Raw genomic sequence first — 20,388 nt, forward strand, 5'->3', positions numbered from 1 at the left:
ATAGTAAACCCTGAAAGTGTTCTGTAAAGTGTTCCTAAATTTAGAAACTTACTGTTCTGCTGGTATATATCCCTCGGGAACTGGCGTGCATTCCACATCTGCAACCTTCACATGGTCCTTAATCTCACTGAACTCCAGTCCCAGGTTCTCGCCACGAATAGTCACCAGTGTTCCACCTTCACGCGGCCCTCGAAGTGGGGTGATCTGTAGACAGGGAAGTGTGATTATTCCCATGAAAAAAGAATCAACATGGAGAACTCTCACACCCCCTGGCATCTTTATCGTTGGTACAAACCAACAGGAAGGGGAGAATGACTTCGCGATTCCTTCATGCACCTGCAGGAGTCAGTGATTGTGAGACAGCGTGAGGGGCGGGCGACAGTGAGAGAAGCTGTGAGTGATTTGGTTCAGTGGGATAATTGGGCCGTTTTCTGTCAGAGCAGCAAAGCCTGTGTGCTTATGGTGAATAATGATCAGCCGCACAGCCAGCTGAGCCAGCCGAGTCCTGACTATAGCAAAAACAAAGCCATGCTAATTTATGAACACAGAGTTGGCGTCTGGGAGAAAATATGCAGACACCAGCATGTAAAATCATATGCTGCTAAGATTGGAATATAAACACAGGCGTGCACAAGGATGCTTGTTTTCATCTGTGCATGTTAGGCGATCAAACACCTTTTATTCTTTGCTCCTAGGGATGCTAAGCAGTACCAAATCCGCCTGATTAGACCTAACGTATCTGTAATGCACTCACACGGTGCTATCACTTGCATCTTCATGCTTTTGCGGGTGTTATACAATTAACACAAGAAACACTTGGCTGCTGATCCATTAAACCCTTAAAGGAAGGCATTTATGGTGCATTAAAATGTAGTGACTAAAAAGAAATCACACTTAATTTAATTGGCAATTCATCTGCCATAAAACATATCTGATGTGATGTCTAATGTAGACAAGAGCTATATCTGCTCGGTGAAGTTATTATTAAATGCTATAAGCAAGATCCATATAGTCATAACAGACCCAGCCATACAATCTGAATAAACTATTCTTCTAACTCTGTTTCTGATCAGTAGGTTTATAACAGTCTAAATAATAAATAAAATAAAATCCAGTTTACGATTCCTTTGGAAACCACTAACTTTCTGATGTGTGGTGAAAAAAAAAAAAAAAAAAGGAGTAAAGCCTGCATGCAATTCATTCCCACAATGCATTTGTGAATAAATGTACTTGTGAATAACAAGGGTCAGTGTTTAGCAGAAACCACACAAGATGAACAGCTCTTTTATTGAGTGACTATCCATCAAGACTATAAAAAGAGCCTATCAAACATATTCTGACAGTCTGGTCAGGTCAGGCCTCATACGTGTATTGACAGCTCGGCTATTAGGGCAAATCTAGGACACTCATTCCTCATCTTGGCAAAACGAGGGGCCGTTGGATCCCAAAGGGGAATATAGACATGTTAACATCTCGGCTCTGTCATTATTTCCTACCAGATAATGATCCAACTTTAGGTCAGAGATCTCATTAGCAGCCTGGTGAGAGGTAATTTCCTTCAACCCATCACATGCACTGATCGTAGCAGAGAGTGTTAAGATTTTCACAGGTTCTTTATTGGTTTTTTAGAGTACTGTGGGAATATTGATATCCCAACGGCTCTAACTGTGTAGTAAATCTGAAACATGCCAGTATACTGTGAACACACCCTGCCTGGACAAAGCATTTATGGAAAATTATAGTACTATAAAAATTATCTCTCCAGTAATCCAGTTTAATCATAGTCTGCCTCTTCTCAGATACTATCGATGTCTTTACAATGCCCTTAGGGATTTTTTCGGGACCACTTTGAGTTTTAACATACACCAAATGATTATTTCAAATGAAATAAACCCGCTTTATTTACTGGAAAGTTGTTGTAAAATTGCATCTTTCTGCTGAGGGAATAAAAGCAGGAGAGTAAATGAGCGTTAGCGGGAGAGAGAAACAGAGTCTCTTTTCATTAGGAGACGGGGAGTTGATTCGATTTGTGACTTTGACAAGCTAATTGACGGTTGTTGGAGGAAAAACACTTAATCACTACCCAATTGAATGTCAGCGAAAGATTCTTCATCTGCAATGTCACAGTAATAGTGCATTAGAATACATTATGACCTGTGAGCCGATCAATTGAAAGAAAGACGACGAGAGTGATAATCAGAGACAGTGAGAGTATTTATGAGGCATGAGGAGAGCTGGAATAAAAATAGAGGAGCTCAGTCCAAGACTTCCCTTCACAATACCCACAGTTCTGCTTGGCTTACTTCCATTTCAGTATTTCAGTGTGTTAATTGCCAATTAGAACCTCAGCTATGTTCAAACAAAGCACTGATTGTTTAACGTGGTGGTGACTGTATGTTTGTAAAAATCTAGGTGCATTTGCAGAATTAATTAGATTTTAGGATATAATTACTGCTCTAAGTAAGAAACTTTATTGCATAAATCACAGTTTATTTTACAGACGTTCATATTTATGCAGCTTGTTCAGGATAGTCATGCTTTTACTTTTCTAATAGATTTTTACACATGCGATTTTCAAATATATTCAGATGCGTACAAAGATTTTGAGCAGTGATTTCATTGGCTTACTATGGCTTTTCTACTTCATTCCATACCTTCATTCCAGTAGTTTTTACAATTTTCCTGTGAATGAGCTGTCCCTCGTGCCAACACATTTCTGAGTTTGATTAACAAGCTTTAGACACAACTACTGTTCGTCATTCAGAGCCTGTGGCACTCAAACAGGTAGCTTTCCCTTTCTGCTATATGTTCATCAATCAATTTGATGGGGCGCTACAGATGGAGTTGGTGGTGCAGAGGCTTCAGTGTTCCTCCTCGTCTCCATTCTTCCACTTTCTTGCTATTCTTTTTCCCCTCAGTATTATGCCCAAGGCCACACTTCCATCATAACTCTTTCAGCAATGCACCCATCTGTACCTCCTTTGCCTTTTTTTCAGTTTATATAAACTCTTCCTCTTCATAATGATGGTTAACCATAAAACATGCATGTCAGTGAGTACAACTGAGCTATTTCGGTTTACCAGAGTCCTATTGTACCTGCGGAACATAATATTATACTAAGAATGACATTAACCCAGAAATGTAAGATTTAAATAATAGTATAAACTTAACTCTAAATGTATCAGCAATTATAGTTCATCTTCTAGAAACTTTTCACCTCTAAGCCAGTCGTAAATGTACAAGCCTAGCCCTGGGAAAGATCCCCAATGTCATGGGTAGTGACCTATATATACCGTATACAGTGAAACCACATTGAGAATCTTTGATACAATAAAAAAATAAATTAATTACAAGTGAAATCAAATGAATTAGATTAAAATAGATTAATCAGAAAACTGAAAAAGTAGAAGCATTTCCATTAGTGATCTCTAAAGACTCCGTGTTAAGGTCTGTTTTTGTGGCTGGATTGGTGCACAGGTTTACCTTTGTGATTCTGGGGTGCGTGCACTTGCTATTGATGCCATTGTGCTCGAGCCACATGCTCTGCGGGTGAGGACAGTGCTGTTTCAGAGAGCAGCGGTTCTCTCCCTTACACCACACACAGCCGAACAGAGGGTCTGCCTTCAGACAGAGTCCACAGCTCTCCCGCCGTGCGTCACACTTGTACAGGTGCACTGGGGATACAGGGAGGGCAAAGGGGCAAGTTAGGATGGGAAACCCATGGGGCGTCAATCAAAGCAAGATGGAAGCTGATGTAATTTGCAGCAATGGCTTGAAGTACTATAGAAATCATTTAATCTCTATTCACTTGCTTCCTCTTGGCTGCGAATATAACTGCTCATCTCCTCCTCTCCGTAGTACAGCAATATTATATTTAATCTCCATGGCAACCAAAAAGGCATTTTTAATTGCTATTAGATGCTTGTATGATCTGTCTATCAACTGCTGCCCCCTGAGTGTTTCCCCCTTAGTAGGGGGGAGAAATTTCTCACACTTTACTTCCCCTCTTAAATTAGCCTAACCTTCACACAGACACACAGACACACACACACAGGGCTTTAATAACACTCACACAAATTCAAACTGCTCGTTGATTTGGATTAAAGCAATGGCATGTCCAAATTCCATTTCATATCAATGAAAATGTTCTTCTAGTCATGACACGGAGCATACGTTTAAAAATCGCTGAAGGCTCAAACTGCCTCTGCATTAGTCTGAATATTCCTTTAATGGCCAGAGCATTTATTTAAGTGAAAAAAAAAAAAAAAGGATCAGTATTTCTGTCTTATGGATTAATTAAGATTTTCTTACCCCACTGGAAAATAGTTTTTAGCAAAAATCTATCAAAACAATTGATATAATTAAATAATACTAAATATATTGTTTAAATAAATTAGAATATTACATTATAGAGTATAATATCAAATTATGATGAGATAAAAAAAAAAAAAGTGGACAAGAATCTATGCTGTGAACTTCAAATATGTTAAAAATCTAGCGTTTAATTAAACCAATCAGATGAAGACAGATGAAACTCTCAAAGTATTTCTAATTTTGTGTGATGTATGCATCAGACATTCAGCCAACAGGTCAAGGTTTCATACTGGATTACAGCTTGTAATGGTTTGAGTATAAATTCATTATATTTACTTGTAATTATTACATCTCTCTTCCTGTCTGTAGAAGGTGTTTGTTGGCCAAATAACAGCTGACTCTGACTATAGGTATCTGACTGGCTGTCTAATAGGTGGGTACACACACAGGTCAATTTTAAAGACTATGGTAGATCTAATTGCTAAGAAATATCTCTGACCTTCTATGTGGTGCAAAGATATAAACACAGGAAGAAGATGATTATTGTGATATATTTAGTTAAACAGAAGGTCAAGAAATACTGAAATAAAGAGATGATGAAGAAGTTAATCAAAAACCGAGGCTATCAGCAGTCAACTCCACCAGGATGTCAGGGGGTGGATGCTGCAAGTCTGTTGCTATGGAGACTGAATCCAGGGGTACTAGCAGGGCTGCCGGATCAGAGGCCCCACCTTTGTTTTGGGCCGGGTTGTCTATGCTGAAGTCTCCGTTCCAGATGACCGTCAGATGCACAGGGAGGCTACTCATCTCCATCCCATCATACAAGTACTGTAGCCATGGGAACAGAGTCAGACAGACAGACAGAGAGAGAGAGAGAGAGAGAGAGAGAGAGAGAGGGAGAGAGAGAGAGAGAGAGAGATTTACTAGAGGCGTTCTGCTAGAAGTGCGTTTTTATCATTCCTGGCAGGTTCATCCTTGGGTAACAGTGGAGAGGACTCCAAAATCCCTACGCTACTTATGCTGGGAGAACAAGCAAACATATATACTAAATATTGAGGACAGAACGCACTTGTGACTAAAATAACTGCTCTGACAAAACAGCTCTCTCCCAACAACTGCTCGCTTTTATCATGTCTACGACTTTTTGTGTTGCTTAAAATTCTGTGCCTTGTTTCTGAGAGTACCCTTGTGTCCACAGACAAATTCGCTGAAATGTTTACTGAACACACTCAATCGCACACGCACACACACACACACACACACACACACACACACACTCTTACCGATGTGTTCTGGCACTGTACACTGGAGCTGTTAAAGCGGAGGGCAGGAACTCTCTGCTCCACCCCCTGTATGGTGAGTAAACACTCATACCCACGCTGGCCCGACTGTGGCTGGGGCAGGTTCTTGGCCCGAAGGGTGATGGGTTTCACTACATTCACTGGAACCAGGATACGATCCGCTGGAAGAAGCTGAGGACATTCCTGCAGGAAAACAAAATGCAAGGTCAAAAACAAACCAAAAATAAGATAATCAAAATTATTTCTTGACAAGTCAGAAACTCCCTAGAGTTTCTCCGTAGACTGTTTCCTTCAGGTTAGGCCCTAGTTGAGACCAACAAAACCACAAAATGGGCATGGCCCTGTTCTTAGCATCAAAATCCATCTTGACAGCTTCTTAGATTGAAAGGACAGGCTGATAACGATGGACTGAGGCTCATTAGCATGGCTGAACTGCTCTGGGGCAGAGTTTAAAAAAATCTATTATAGATTATTTGAGAAGCCATCTACAAAAATAATAAAAGTTAGTACCGTTAATTTAAGTAGACAAAGAGATTTAATTCGCCACCATCGCCATCATCGCAAGCACACCAATGCTGGTTAGCATAAACACTTATCTTAACATGCCAAATAAACAAATACACCACCCACATGCATAATTGCAGCCTTAAATAAAACAGCATAGACAGTACAACACACACCCCACTCATACCCTGACCCTTATATCTCCACCCACACAGGCTCCAGATATCAGAGTCATCAGTAAATGCCGGGTGTAAAATGCAGGCAAATTCCACTGAGGGTAGCCCTACACTAACCGGACTTTCAGCCAACATTCAAGTCGATAAATCCCCATTTAGAGCCCCCTCACCTTCATAATAGCAACCCAGCCCCGTGGTCTACAAGGGCCTCTCTATGTCCTTCCACAGACCACCCTCCAAGGATTTATTTCCCTATTACCCTGATATAATGTGAAGATGTTTATTGGCAGTGGTCTTAGTCATAAATAAGGCACGACAAGGGAAAACCGCCCTCTAAAACACCAATATCTCCGTCCATTCACACTCAAGTCTCTCCGGCATGCGCTTTCTTCTTTGAGGAAGGTGTCTGGCCAGTCACCCCCCCCACCCCTCCATGCCTCTTATTGATGGATGAGCAGGTCTCCGCTGGCAGGTTTATGTGGTGGGAGATTGACTCCAAGCATAACAACAGTATAATTGAAGGCTGGGAGGCTCTAATATGGAGTCTTCAGAGATACTGAAGACTAGGGCCAGGTTCACAAGAAGGCATAGAAGAAAGGACAGAGATAGACACAATGAGAGAGGGAGAAAGTGGGACGGGAACAAACAAAACAGTCTACAGGTATTGAAACCTAGGGCAGTTCCCTTTTCAGCCTCAATATACGATTTTGCATAAGAATATCACCAAAAACTTTGAAGGAAACAATGGCAAACAAATGCTTTAAATTGCTGCTTTAAACATAATTAAAGCAGATCAAAAAGAGTGGCCACACTTCCTGTCTTGAGCTCAGAAAGAGAGCCAGTGTCTGTTAAGTCCAGGGAGAGAATGATTCCTGTAGCCTCAAGCCAGATACAACTGAAGAGTCTTACCGGAAGAGACGTTAATAAAAAATACAGTGACAGTAATTCAACATGCATTCATGAGACAAATGACTCCACTCTGCGGTTTCCGTCCTTGTGTGTGTCGCGTGTCAAATCTGACATGACATGCCCGAGGCGGCTCATTTGTGAAGAGAAAACAAAGCAGGGTTTGATTAAAAAAAAGGGACATTATTATTAAGAATAGGCGTTTTACAGATAAAAGAGGCTCTTGAGAGTGTGTTTACAGTCTTGGTTTGAGCAAGAGAGGCCTGAGGATGAGTTCAAGCAGAATGATGTGTTTGTCAAAGGGACGTGGAGTGAGTTAGACAGCAATTGGCCTCCCGATTGTTTACTACTGTGTCTGTGTGTGTGTGTGTGTGTGTGTGTGTGTGGGGGGGGGGGGGGGGGGGGGTTTGCATTCAAATCACTGCAGCTGAATCTCCAACATCTCAGAATAGGACTGATATAATTAGACACTGCAGAGAGAGATACTGTAGGTGGGGGAAAAGAATGATGTTCAGTGCGTGTGCTTCTGTTAGAGATGCACCGAGACAAAGATAGTCATTGAGTGCGAGCAGGGAGGAAGATGCCCTGGCACAGAGAACAGAGGATAGCGAGCTGGCACAGAGTGATAGATCCATAATTAGAACTGTTTGAGTATGTATGCATAATGGCAGCGTTCAGTCGGGTAGAAGATGAAACGCCTAATTCTCTCCACAGCTCTTGCAGCATTAGCTGCATGATTACCGAGGCATCCCTTCACTCCTTCCGCTTTAGCGTGCCTCCCTACCGCCACAGGCTAAAACCCTCCCCTCCTATTTCTTGCCACATTTTACTTCCTGCAGCATCATACATGCTCTTATCTTCTCTCACCTCTGCCACTTCCCTCCTTTTCATCTCTTTGTTTCCACTCTCACTCCCCTCCCGAGCTGATCTTTTCTTCTTCAAGTCTTGTCCTCCACCTAGATCTAAATGGTTTTTACCTCAAAGTTTCTCCCTGAGGGCCATAGGCCATCTCACGGTTCTGAACTCAGACCCAAATCCTCCTACTCCTTGCCTGTCAATTAACATCTTAATAAGATGGTTGAGAGTTCACTGGATCGATCAGTTCCTGTTTCCAACAACTCTCTCCTTTTTTTTTTTCTCTCGCCTACCTCCAAAATTGGGTGTGCTGCCTTGCTTCCTACTGTCTACATAGGCAGCTTGTAACAGTCATGACTTGGAATGCTTTGTGTCACACAAATAGTTCTTCTCACAACAAGAACATTGAAGACTCCTCTTACAATATATTTCACTATATACAGTGTAAAAAGAAAAATGCGGTATTGTAAAAAGCAATAATATTTTGGGCATTTTTGCGTTAAAAAGGTCTGTTTAAATTATAAAAAAAATAGTTTATTCCCCTTATACTTCAGATTATTTTTTTTACTTATTACTTTAATGCTGTTTTTTCTCTCTCTATCTCTCTTTTGTTTCTAAACAAAATTCAACATATTTAATCATAAGCCTTCAGATCAAAAGGTTTATAAGTTTTTATAAATTGGTCAAGTGAGTAAGCTTTCTGATCTATTATTCAAAATCACACCACAATTTCACAATACCTGTCAGTAAGGCATGCTGTAAACAGGCACTTTGAATTCCTAAAAGGATGTAAAAAGCCAAGCCATAACAGTCGTTTGCCAAAATGTAGTGGATGTTTGGGTCGGACTGGTGTGCGTTTAGTCATGCAACATTATGCCAGTGCACAAGAGTGAGACACTATCAGCACTATCCTTAGTATACACACTCTAGCCAGAGATGAAATATGTACAGGACAATTAGATTAGCTGTGCTGTTGTTGTTAAACAAAAAACAAGTGTCACACTAATTGAAATATGATAAAGAAAAAAAAGCAGACAGTTTAAGATGATGTGAAAATGTGAAAGACTGTGAATGGCATACACACTGTTGTTAAATCTTGCCAGAGATGATATTCTGATGCTGTAGCACGTTTTGTTTGTGAATGTGGACTGTTTTCCTGTGCTCATGGGTGCATACTGAAACAAGCTCTGACTACTAGGGGGGCTTCTCACTTCCAAAAACCATTGAAAGACAAATCTAGATTATTCAGCAATCCCTTAATTGGTATAAAACACAGAAATTCATTTGTGGAAGGTCAATGTAAAAGGTCATCTCATTTCTCCATGTTGAAAGTTGACTCGTCAGCGTGTGCTCGGAGGATTTGCACAGTAAACATCGTCGGTCATTAATTCTAAGCCACCCAGAGTTTGGAAGGGGATCTGAGACCTCCAATACGAGGGGTTAATGAAATCCAAATTAAACTCATTAAACGGACAAAACACCCGCCTTAAAACAAAAATCAAACAAAAACATCCAGTGGAAATGTCATTAAAATGTGCTAATATTCAGTCGCTGCTTTGTGTACAAGTCCCTTGACACACAATAGGGAATCCTAATATTAAACTGGTCAATGTTGACCATTTGATAATTGGAACGCCAAATGCTGGCAGCCTGAGAAACGCTCTGTTAAGAGATGTTAATGAATGCTAAATGATGAGGCTACACATTTGTGTGGCTAAAATACATAGCCTCTGGGGCCAGGTGTCTTCATAATTCATTATGCATTTCAAAGCTAAGCATACAAGCATGACGTACATAATCGTATCTTCATGGTAGCTGCCGATTTCTCTTCAGTTGCATGATGCAAATGAAACAAACATTGTGATCCGCAACATGTAGACCCTCAGGGAGGGATTAAAGGGCGTTTCAGTGATACAAACGCGGCATCTCGGAGAGTGAGCTAGGAAAGGGTTTGGCTCTGGCAAAGAGCACAGAGCCCCAACAGCAGCTTTTAATTTATCTGATGGGCCTGTGGTGACCTCGAGGCATGCAAGTGGTGCCAATATTATTGATCATTTACAAGGAATAAGATGTTGGTGGGAATCCAGACAGACATTTTTTAAAGATTTAATGAGAATTATGTTCAATTCAAAGCCATCAGACGTGTATGAAGCGTCTCAATGTGAGGGGGTGATCCTGGGTAACTTCACACAATCAGGACGTGACCTGAGCAGTAACCCTGCGCCAATCAAATCAATTAGGTTTATTTGAAAATGGTGAGAGCCAATTAAAAAAAACCTGATGTGTGGCCAATCACAAATAACTCACCTCTGGCTGTTTGACACGACCCTCCTGGAAAGAGCAGCTGCTTGGATCATGGGTGCACGTGTGACGATATTTGCACCAGTGGCACTGGTATGGACTTCCAACACAGGATAGACACCTGGGACAGGGAACGGATGTGGATTAATGCAGTTAGTTTGAGTGTTTGTGAAAATAGATAGAATGTTACACAACTGCACTGTGTCACTGTAAATACAAAAGATACTTACGACTTGTGAACACTGCAATTGTAGAAGACAAAACTAGTGTTGGCGAAAGCTAGTCCCGTCTCCTTTGATTTGAGGTAGAGCTGGACAATCTGATGGTCACCTAAGGAAACATTAAGAGTGTTGAAACAGTTGCTAGTGTGCTGCTCCCAGAAGTATCAGCCTAAGGCCAAATGAGCTGCCTACAGAAACCACAGGTTGTTCCAAAAGGTGGGTGACAATGAACTGCAACAAGGTCACAAGGTTTAGTAAATGTTTGTATCAAAGACAAAACAAAATCTCAAAGTTTACAGTATATTCCAAGGCAGTTTACTCATATTATGAAAGGGAGAAAGTGCACCGAGCACCATTGCGGTATATATCCTGTCCTGTAAATAAAATAGCCAATTACCAATTGGTAAAGCCATTGCAACACTCAAGCAGCTTAGAAGCTCCGGTTCCCATAGAAACAGTGCTAAGATGTGTACTTGCTACTGTAAATACGCATTGACTGGACCAACCTGATATAAACTTTTTTTCTTTCTATCTTGATCAGAACATGTCAGATTATGTTGCTGATCTGAAATATTTAAATATGAGTTTGGTAAAGCATTTTTTGAGATTTTGATATTTCACCAATCACCGACCTTCCTAGAAAGGGACTCTGAGTCTACTGTGTATTTTAGTGCTTAGAGTTTCATGCTATTAGCATACCAAATACACTCTACCAAACTTTATATAGCAAATTGGCAGTTGCCAAAATCAGTGACACCAAGCTAAGTGTCTTAATAGCAAGCAGGTTATATAGTGAGTGGATTAAGGTGACCGCTCCCCTCTGCCAAAAATGATCCAATACCCTTCCCATAAATACATTGAGAATTGAGAGACAGAGAGTGAGATAAAGAAACCTGTATGAGTAAATGGAAATGTGGCACAAAAGTGCCCATCTTCAGCGTGTTTTTGTCTGAGCTAATGAAGAACCTCATGTTTAATTCAACATGCTGGACACGATATCTCCCCTCTCAAAGGAAGATCATAATTTTTCACCCTATCTTTTCCTGTCTCTCTTCTTCTCACATAGTTTTCTTCAACCTCTTGTTCTCCTAACACACTCTCCTTCTCTGTCATGCGGTTTCTTCAACAAAGATCGAGTCATTCATCAATCACTGGAAAGTGTGCCTGACAATGAATCTGTCCCAATTAGTTCACCTAAATGTTACCTTGATGGCTGGTATCGCCGGTGTGTGTGTGTGTGTGTGCGCAAGCCCCCTGCCACCCGCTGCAGAGTGTGTCTGCCTTTAATGAGTCACTCAGGACACACACTGTTACCATGACAGTGAGAAACAGAAGGAAAGTGAGGAATAAGGGAGAGAGAGCAAATAAATGACCTATAACTACAGGGGTGTGTGTATGTGTCCATACAGAATCCATTAAAAAAAATATCTTGATTCACAACTTTAATTTTTGTTTTATGATGTATCCTACTATTTGGGGTTAAACACACTGTATGTGTATGAGAGTGATGGTGTATGTATCCAGTGATGTGTGAGTGTATAAGTGTGCACCCTCAGGTGTGTAATAGTGTACTTATCCGGTGGCGAGGAGTGTGTGTTTGCACTGCGGCATTTCAGAGCTCCAGGCCCTTGCAGATTGGGCCGACCTGTAATTTCATGGTGGCCTGACTAGCCTCACATCTCCAATGAGACTTGCATGCATCATTATTCACACACATCACACCCCTGCGCGCCACTCTTTCTACCTCACATCCAGTCGGCTGTGCCACTTACTAAGGTAATTTGCGAGTGTTTCTAAACCAGACGCTCTGAAAGAACATTGTTGCCTCTATTCCGCCATGTATTTTGTTGTGTTTACAATCATTTTTTCTTCTCTTTTCTACACACAGAGGAGTATTCCCCTCTGTAGTGCGTGTCTTCATTATCTTTACGTTGAGATATTTTGAAAAATTACCAGCCTCTAGACAGCTGCCCAGATGTGCGCTCACTTTAATTATGTCGGGGTAACCAAGCATGTCGTGGAGAAAACAGAGGCGTAAGAACAGCATCAATGAGAGTACGGGAGAGGACGGCAAAATGTTCTCTCTTGAAAAATATTTTCTCTCTCTTATCTGCTGGAGTGAATGCTGTCAAAAGCATTTTGAGCCAAGCAGATGGAGTGAAGAGTGTCATGAGTTCAGGAGATCCAATCCAGTCCCTTTACTTGAAAAAGCTCTCAAACCTCAGTGCCAGTGGAGCCTCAGAAGGAAAGACTGAAATGGAGAGAGACAGAAGAGCACGCAGGAGACAGAATGCCAAAACTGCCTCCCTCTCGACGACCTTTATTCACTCAATTACAAAACATGTCCTGCGGCAAAAGTCAACAGCTGCAGGCAAGATAATGAGCAGTAAAACTTCCATCTCTGCTCAGGTGTTTATGCATATCACATTCTTTTCTCTTTCTTAGACTGTCTTCCCTCCTTCTCTGGATCTCTGGATCCAGCATCTCATATTATAAGCTGCCATAAACTCTGATTTAGTCTCAGTCTGGTTCATATTGCCTCTACAAATGCCAATATTTAGTCATTTTGCCCAATTTCCCCTTGTATTTTTATTAGTTAGTGACAGCACATCTTCGCACCTTGGTCTACAATGATGCGTGGGACTTCCTTCTCCGCAGGAGAGCTGCAGGTAATGCGGTTGCCCTCAACCAGACCGTCCATCTCTGCCAGGTCCTCAAAGGTGCAGTTGACCCCTGCAGAAAGTTCTGGAACATTATGTGCCTCCAGCACTAGCTGTCAAGGAAAAAGAAAAGACAAGTTGAAGTTATTCAGGGGAGAAGATAGAAGGGAATAACGGACAGGACACACCATCTTTGTGCTCAGAATAAACTACATTTTGCTGCCACTGCCCTTAAAACTGCCGTAACGTGGATATTTTCTCATGTCCGTGATTTGAAATGCTCTTGAGAGAGAAGGAAGTCTGCAGACTCCACACATGGGAAATCTCAATCCAGCTGCAGACATCAAGACATCCCAGAAAACACACGCAGCGGTTTCATAAATATCCCAGCTGACACGTGGCCAACCACACAGCCAAATCAGGCCATTGAACCAGTGGCCACATATCTCCTAAATTTCCTGGAGGGAAACGTCCAGAGACATCAAGACACTTCAGTCAGCGTGTCCTGACTCTAATGTGTTTCACTGAACACAAGTGGGTGGGAAATTGGGAGAGAGAGAAGGAGAGAATGAGAAAGAGAGAGGGCTATGGGGTGAGAGTTTTCATTCTCTCTTTTCTTTATGACTCTCATCTGGAGTGCCGCTGTTTGCTCTCTCACTCCTTGTGTCCTCTCCATCTCTGTTACCCACAATGCCCTCTGGCTCCCAGTCTTCGAATTAATTTCAAGCTCTGCTCTGAAGCACATGTGTTGCCTGACACCAGAGTCAGATGAAGTGAGAAACAGAAGGGGAAGTTGGCAAAGAGAAGAATGAGAAAGAGAAACTGTCATGAGACTGAAAGAAATTCCCCCTTCAGACCTGCCATTACATTGGCATTGTTTATTATCCACATACAACTATGCATTTAGTATATAATACAGAAGTTGCACCACTAGTAGTCATTATCATCTTCCAGTTTCAATTTGTATTGTCAGTAAAACATGAATGCAGAACAATATACTTTTAAATACACAATCATTTATATTTAAACTTTTTGTGACTCCGAAATGACCAGAACTTATTTTATTTTGCTCTCGTTGCAGTTATGTGATCTGATCTCTCAATATAATGAACAGCAAATCAACCCACCACATTTATTTTTGAATCTTTTATTTTTCTCCCCTATGCTTCCATCTCTCTCAGTCTATTGTCTTTAAGATACTATTTTCTCCAATTCTAAACCTTCTTAATATCCTCTACCCTGGGTAGGTTTCTAAAGCAGGGAAACACGATCTGAATAATGTCAAAGAGAGCACAAAAATAAGGAAATCGCAGGGAGAGAGAATAATGAAGTAGTACTGTATGTAGTTAGAAAGACAACAAACAATCCTTGTCAGTTTGACTCTGTTGGGTGTCCTTTTGGGAAAGCATGCAGTAACGCTCTGTGAAGGATCATGGGAAGTGAAGTGAATGAAATTGTAATAGCCACACTAATAGGAAGCCTCAGCCTTGCATAGAGTGGCCCTGCAACTAGCATTACATCAGTGATACGGCCTGAAACACCCTTTACTCAACAGAACGGCTGACCGGGGCTGTTTTTAGATTGCAGTATAATGAAAAGGCAGGGACATATAGCAGACACTTTTTTTCCATCTTGCCCCCTGTCTTGCAGTTATCTGCTTTCCCATTAAAGTTCAGGATGCACCGGTGGATGGTGGCGCCACTCTGGGATTTAATTTATTTTTCCTTTAAGAGAGGGATGCTGAGAGAATTTCTTCAATTACATTTCAAGTAGTTGCGAACAAACCCTTGCTGGCCATGATAAATATGAAAATCATCCCACTTGGGAAACAAACATAAAAAGACCTCTTGCAGCAGAGGGTACGACTTGAGGAATATGGTGTCTTTGATTACCTCCTGCCTGAACTAAAGAATGCATCAAGAGGACAGACTCTCACGGACTTCAGATGCTGATGCAGTTTCTAATTACGCTTCAAGATTTGTAGGTGGAGGGAAACAGAGATGTCGATGTACGCCCAGAGACCCCGAGAGCTTTGAGACTCTACCCATTGTACCCTTGTTGTACTTTAAAATGGAAATGAATAATGGATAAAATCAATCTACATATAATTGAATTCTGAGAGCACCGATAGTGTCAAATCCAGTCATGATTGATGTTTTCCGTAAGTGTAATCCTTCTTCAGAATAATGCTAAAGCTGTGCTATGCTCTGATTATCAGAGACTCTGTATTATCTAAAAAGAAACTAAATCAAAATCAACTTTGGTAAATGCACTTAGTAATTCAAACAACAGAAGTTTGAAAGCGGCTAATTCCTCTTAAGATGGGCTTTCCTGTGGTTTGCTGCTAGGTGGAGGTCAAGGAAGGCTTATGGGTAAAATGTGAAATAACATGAAAATATATGAAATAGTCAAAAAATGTTTTCTTTCGGATTATAAATGTACTTCAATTCCTATATACTCCCTGCAGACTGAACAAAGGAGCTTTGTGCTTATCTCCTCAAACAAATATTTAATAATGAAAAAGGTCAAGAAACAGCATGAATGCCTATAGTGTATTTCTGTGCACAGTTTGCAATTTATTACATTACAGATGTGTTGTTTTCCTTTCAAAAATTTCAGTTTAAAGGAAAAGGTCATTCTGTCTCTGACACTGTCTTTGTAAATTGCTTACCATTTTTTTTTATAACAAACATACTGTTAAAACAGTAATTTTGTGCTCAATTGAAAATATTTTTTTTATTTTAACCTCGCAAAGCAAATTTTCAGCAGTCATTACTCTAGTCTTGTTCACATGATGTTTCATAAATCATGCATAATATGCTAATTTTCTCAAGAAACATGTCTTTTTATCAATATAATCAATGTTGAAAACAGTTGTGCTGCTAAATATTTTGTTGAAACTTTTTTCAGGATTCTTCCATAAACGGAACGAAGGAATGTTCAAAAGAACAGAATTTTTTGTAACAAATTTAAAAGTTGTTACTGTCACATCTGATCAGTTTAATGCATTACCAAATATAAGTTTTGAATTTTATTAAAAGTAAAAATAAATCTTAAAAAAAGTACTATTATTATTATTTACGTCATATTATATTACATCAAACCAACTCAAGGCTACTGGTCTAAGCTGGTCTTTTCAGCAGGGATGTACTCATATTAAGAGAAAATTGAGAGTATTGATCTATTGACACATCTGGAGAGTTGATACAAGACTTCTTGTGATATGATCACATCAACTCTTCAATGACTGTGAACAGGTACTACTGAATATCCTGACACTTGCTTTGACTGTTTGCCCAGATACAGCCGACACGAATGCTCTGATTGAAAGTAATACAGTACTTACATATGGAGAAACACTGCTTTGTAAATGAATACGTTTTATCTAAACATATCTAGGTCCTGGTTAAACATCATTCCATGAAGCACAGATCTTGTGTTATATGGTGACGTAATGGGAGTTTATTAGCTCTTAAACAGCTTAGTAGTTGAGGATTTGATTTTGGGCCTAGAATACAGATCCCGAATCAGCTCCTCTAGTGGAGACATTAATCTGATATAAAAGCTCAGAGGAGGTGCTGGATTACATCAGGATAAAGTCTGAAACCATGGCCTGCTTTGATGGATTTTACACGCACACACACATACACACACACGCACACACACACACACTCAACAAGCAATCAGCCAACAAAAGAAAACACAAACAGAAAAAAGTAACTGTCCTGACAAGGGATATGATCACACAGTGACTGGCATGAGGAAACGGAGTTGATATGACTGTGCTTACTGTACATGCACAACAATATTATGATATAAATCAGAATTTGGCCACATTCAGGTTCATGCAAACGCATCATGCATCATGTAAATGTATTAACCTCATTACATTACCAAATTAAGCACATTTTCTGGTTTCCAGAAATCGGAATAATATAGATTCTTATATGAAGGTGGACTTTGGGTTATGTAAGTATCTTATTCACAAACCCATAACATTCGTTCAGATATGTGTGAGTCCAAACAGGTAATTTTGGGAGTTATTTGATGCAGATAGTCATACAATACTGAGCTATAAAGAAAAAAATATGGAGCTAGGAGGAGATTTACATTAAAAGAAACAGCATGGCCTACATTTATAGGAGTCTTCTGTCCTAAATTTAGCAATTAATCAAGCTCTTGTATGAAACTGTTAAAGACAGGACTGAAACTTAATGAACAAAATTAATGTGTTAAATTACTGTCCAAGCATACAGGATAATAAATGGAAAGAGCAAACATCTTCAGCATTTCCTAAAAAAAAAAAAAGTGTTTCTGAACAGTGGCTTTACCAGAATATGTATTTTAATCAGAAAATGACATGCTGAATATTTTGAAGTATACCATTTAGAAACACCCCTGATCATCTTTGTGTCATGTGTGTGACTCGATCCAAACATCACTGAATTAACATGGCATGTGTGATACGGTCAGGATGCATGATGTGTCTTCATAAACCCATCAGCGTAACATGCAGATCCATAAAGGCTGAACTTAAGACCATGATCACATTAATGACGGAGCCAGAAGAGTAATGGGCTCCATAACTGAATTAGTAAAGGCTAATTTCAATATGTTTGGCTTTATCCTCAGAAACACTTTAAGGGGTTCTGTAATACCTCAGCATTCCTTAAGGATGTTTTATGGTGTGAACTGAAAATGAGTGCTCACCAGGACACTGTACTGAGACACGGAGATGTTGTTGGGGTGAACGCTGAGTCTCACACACTGCTTTATGTCTGAGGCAAAGCGCCGAGGCTCAGATGACCGTTCGCACTTCTCCTTCCTGGTGCACCTGGAAAACAAAGATGAAAAGAAATATTTGAGCACCTGAGAAAGGGAGAAAGACAGCATGTAAGAGGAAGTCAAAGCGTTTGATAGAATGGGGGGGGGGGGGGGTAGAAACAGCTTCACATATGTGTTCAACCATCTTCCATCTGTGACTAGCACAGCATGAAGGAAATGGAACACAAGCTTCGTTACTTGTCCAAATCCATGGATTCGATTTCATTTTCACAGGATAGAGGGAGTTGGGACAGAGAGAGTCCCTAAAACAACAGCGACTCTATTTGTGTATGCAGATCAGGCCCAAAGTGCTGAGGGACAGGCCAGCTTTGTGTTCTACCCTTAATGAAGCGTATTCATGGCTCCCAGGTTCTGCAGGCGGGGAAAATCAGAGCTCAGAGACCCCCCTTTTAGACACAAACACCCTCCACACTGGGTCACAGAACTGATGAGGAGACCACCCTAACACTGTGACATCTAATCCAGACACATCAGATCACAGGACCAAGGCCAAACTCATTTAAGACTATTTTATACTAGTGACCGCTTGACTTGCAGAATTACAATCTGGTGCTAAAGAACCCAGACACCAATACAGTGCACTGTTTTCCAGGACCCTGTAATGATCTGCATTAAAAAAGATGAATTATTTAGACACTACTTCTAATCCTTTATAAGATATAAAGGCATATGGGTTTAGAGTCTTACATTTAAATTTTTTTTAGGATTTCACATGACCAAAATTATTTACTGTAGAAAAGTAAACACAGAATGTCATTTAATTAAATATTAAAATAAAGTTAGAACATAAAATTAAATATAATGTATTAATACATTTGATATATTTATAGATTATTATTATTTATTAATATTTTTCGGTAATACTTTAGTATAGGGACCAATTCTTACTATTAATTAGTTCCTTATTAGCATGCATATTATTCTCATATTGGCTGTTTATTAGTACATACTGTACAAAGCACATTATTCTGCATGACCATATTTTGCATCCTTAATCCTACCCAATACATAACCTTAACAACTACCGTATTAACTATTAATAAACAGAAAATTAGGAGTTTATTGAGGCAAAAATTGTAGTTAAAATTTGACCTTAAAATAAAGTGTGATTAAAAATACAAATTATACAGCAAGTATTTATATGAAACAAGATACAACATAACATAAGACAATATACAATTTTGTTTAGTAAAAGACCCATCTTGTAATCGTTCATAAAACATTGTGTCTTGCACTTAAACATTTTCAAGTTTTACTTGCTTGAAGTACAACACTGGCTAAAATAGTCTGCTCTGACCGAGTTTTTTTTAGCCTGTCATTCCGTGCAATAATCCAGATTGGCTTTATTCAAATCAGTGAAGCAATTAACTACGAATCAGCACAGAGTCCTTACGAGAGGGAGAGAAGTTTATAACGGATGACAGTTGTGACAGGGTTTTCTTCCACTGCAGAAAAGAAGGGGGGAGAGAGAGGTAGGACAGTGAATGAATTGAAAAGTTAAGAAGCCTAACGTGGAGAACTCTGAGAACAGAATGAGAATAATCTGCTGGTGAATGAAAGAGGAAACGAAAGAGATTTAAATGGCAACAATCATCCTCTTTCTCTGTGCTTCTGTGCTAAGCAGGTCTAAGATGCGTTTAATCAGAATGCCCTCCTTTGTAGCTCCAATCACACAGCCGGAATCCCTTTTCTGTAGCTGATTTAATAAGCATGCTGTGTACTACGTGTTCAAACACACACTCACACACACACAGACACTTATGCTAGGTGGAAGCTATGGGTGGTGTAACACTGAACTCTAAAACGAACGAGTGTGTAGAGACAAACAGTGCAAGTCGCCGGATGATTTGGTGGAGCTGTGCATCCCGCAGTTAGATGCACTTGTCAAAGGCCTTTAACAAAACATCATATCTAACAAATCCCTTTCTGTCTACAGGTAGACTTGGTAAGCATGTAGGCAGTGAAGCCTGTTTCTCACCAATAGGGGGCATATGAGGGTTGTCTGTTTGTAATTTCGAGATTACAGGGGCTTTGACATGTTGTGGCTGAAACAAGCCAGTGCTGCTTGTAAGAACAGGAATATTTCGTATTTAAAAGGGTTATAAAGGAGATGCCTGCTTATGGCGTGAGAGCACTGTAAAAACATTTATGAGCCTTCATTTATGAGCTTGTGTAAAAGGCCCAGAGACAAATACCTGCAGGATGAATAGCAGTATGGTTGTGTATCTCATTCCTTTAATAAATTAAACATTTATTGGATAAATAAAAAGAGTATGAGACTGACCCTATTTACTTTATTCACACA

General features: G+C 40.0%; 1 pseudogene; it reads right to left on the reverse strand.

The window, feature by feature from the left end:
* Nucleotides 1–20,388, reverse strand: part of LOC113047842 (plexin-A4-like) — a 184,668-nt pseudogene that overhangs the window by 33,142 nt on the left and 131,138 nt on the right.

This window comes from Carassius auratus, chromosome 29, assembly GCF_003368295.1.
Source record: "Carassius auratus strain Wakin chromosome 29, ASM336829v1, whole genome shotgun sequence".
Lineage (NCBI taxonomy): Eukaryota > Metazoa > Chordata > Actinopteri > Cypriniformes > Cyprinidae > Carassius > Carassius auratus.